Source organism: Carlito syrichta, unplaced genomic scaffold (assembly GCF_000164805.1).
Source record: "Carlito syrichta isolate Samal-C Ts95f unplaced genomic scaffold, Tarsius_syrichta-2.0.1 Scaffold312205, whole genome shotgun sequence".
Taxonomy (NCBI): Eukaryota; Metazoa; Chordata; class Mammalia; order Primates; family Tarsiidae; genus Carlito; species Carlito syrichta.
In genome coordinates this window covers 479,488-481,763 of record NW_007256301.1, presented here as the reverse complement: position 1 = coordinate 481,763, position 2,276 = coordinate 479,488, and the positions used below count along the sequence as shown (strand labels likewise).

Below are 2,276 nucleotides of genomic sequence, written 5' to 3'. Positions count from 1 at the left end.
TTTTTTTTTTTTTTTTTTTTGAGTTGGAATCTCACTGTCGCCCAGGTTGGAGTCCAGTGGCACGCTCATGGCCACCGCAGCCTCAATCTGCTGGGCTCAGGTGATCCTTCCACCTCAGCCTTCCAAGTAGCTGGAACCACATGCATGTGCTACCATGCCCCGCTAGGTTTTTGATTTGTTGAGATGAGGTCTCACCAAGTTGCCCAGGCTGGTCTCAAACCTCTGGGCTCAGGCAATTCTCTTGCCTCTGCCTCCCAAAGTGCTGGGATTACAGGCTTGAACCACCGCACCTGGCCCTGGCACATCATTTTTTTGACCTACAGTACATAATGCATTGTTCTAGGTGCTGAAGATATTCACTTTTCACCCATCCTACAAATAATCATTCAGTGCCAAGCCCTAATCTAATAATCTAGGCAGGCCCTGAAGATACAATGGGGAGCAGGAAACCAAATTTGAAGTTTACATTCTTGGGAATGGGGAGAGACAGAACAAATACATAAGTATATGTCTAATATAAACAATGGTCTAGGGTAGAATCTGGATTCTGCTGCTACCTATTAACTGAACCCTTGGGCAAGTGATTTCATTTATTTGAACCTTAGTTCTCCTCTTCTGAAAGCCAGGCATTAAAAAGGGCCTACCCTATTAAGTTTTTGTGAGGATTAAATGAGCTAAATGATCTGCTCTCAAACTCCTGGGCTCAGTGGGTCCTCCCACCCCCGCCTCTGGTGTAACTGGGACTACAGGCAGAGCCACCACGTCCCAGTTATCCTCATATTAAAAGCCTGCTCTGCCCAGGCACTGGATCTGTGCCCTCTTTCCCCACTTGGTCTTTTAAATGAGCTAATAGCATCACTCAGGACAGTGCCTGGCACATAAGTGCTACTAGTGTTATTACTCAAGTTTAGATCCATGAGCTTCCGATAGAATTTACTTTTGTTTTCATCTTGAAGAGCATCTAAGAAGTACAAGCTAGCCGGGCTCGGTGGCTCAGCCTGTAATCCCGCTTTGGGAGGCTGAGGTGAGTGGATTGCCAGAGTCCGTGGGTTCGAGACCCACCTGGGCAACTTGGCGAGACCTCATCTCTACAATAATTCAAAAAATTAGCCGGGCGACAGAGTGAGACTCCAACTCAAAAAAAAAAAAAAAGGAAACAACCATTTGGTACTAACTGACCAATAAATGCAAATCTACTTGTGGATAGTCGTGGTATAAATTGGTCATCCAATTATCAAGAATATGCCTGTACTTTTTTTTTTTTTGAGTTGGAGTCTCACTCTGTCGCCCAGACTGGAGTGCAGCAGCGGCTCCCGGCCACCGCAGCCTCGACCTGCTGGGCTCTGGCGATCCTTCCGCCTCAGCCTTCCGAGTAGCTGGAACTACAGGCACGTGCTACCACGCCCGGCTCATTTTTTGATTTATTGTAGAGACGAGACGAAGTCTTGCCAAGTTGCCCAAGTGGGTCTTGAACCTGCGGGCTCAAGCAATCCACTCACCTTGGCCCCCAAAGCGCTGGGATTACAGGCTGAGCCACCGAGCCCGGCCTCCCTTATTTTCTTTTTTCCTTCCTTGGGCAAAGGTTTTGTTAGCTCCGAGGACATGATGACCCCACATTTTCTTTCAGGGAATTTCTACTTTCTTGTGATAATCTCATCAACACAAACAATTCATTAAATATAAATATTTTGAAGTAAGTCACTTTTGTGTTTCTCATAGAACTTTCCTTATAATTAAATTTTCAAAGCAGTTAGAAAATCCTTTAAGAAGATGATCTTCCATAAATTTTTAGTTTGAAAAACATGCATACTGACCATAGGCAAGGATAAAAATCAAGTAGTGAAACTAAGGGCTCAACAAACACTCCTATATTTTTCCTTACTTGAATCCACAAAACATAGAAAAGGAGGAAAAAAAGGTAAAGAATCTGTGGACAAAGTAATGGCTAAAAATTTTTTATTTTTTCTTACTTGAATCTGCAAAACCTAGAAAAGTAGGAAAAAAAGGTAAAGAATCTGTGGACAAAGTTAGAACTAAAAAAATTTGCTTGAGGCTGGGCTCGGTGGCTCAGCCTGTAATCCCAGCACTTTGGGAGGCCGAGGTGAGTGGATTGCCTGAGCCCGCGGGTTCGAGACCCGCCCAGACAACTTGACAAGACCTCATCTCTACAACAAATCAAAAAAATTAGCCGGGCATGGCAGCGCCCATCTGTAGTTCCAGCTACATGGAAGGCTGAGGCAGAAGGATCACCGGAGCCCCGCAGATCGAGGCTGTGG

At 45.1% G+C, this 2,276-nt stretch overlaps 1 protein-coding gene across 1 annotated transcript in view; it reads right to left on the bottom strand.

Moving 5' to 3' along the window:
- EXOSC10 (exosome component 10) overlaps positions 1–2,276 on the bottom strand; it is a 26,892-nt gene that overhangs the window by 24,266 nt on the left and 350 nt on the right. The gene's annotated exons all lie outside the window — the stretch shown is intronic.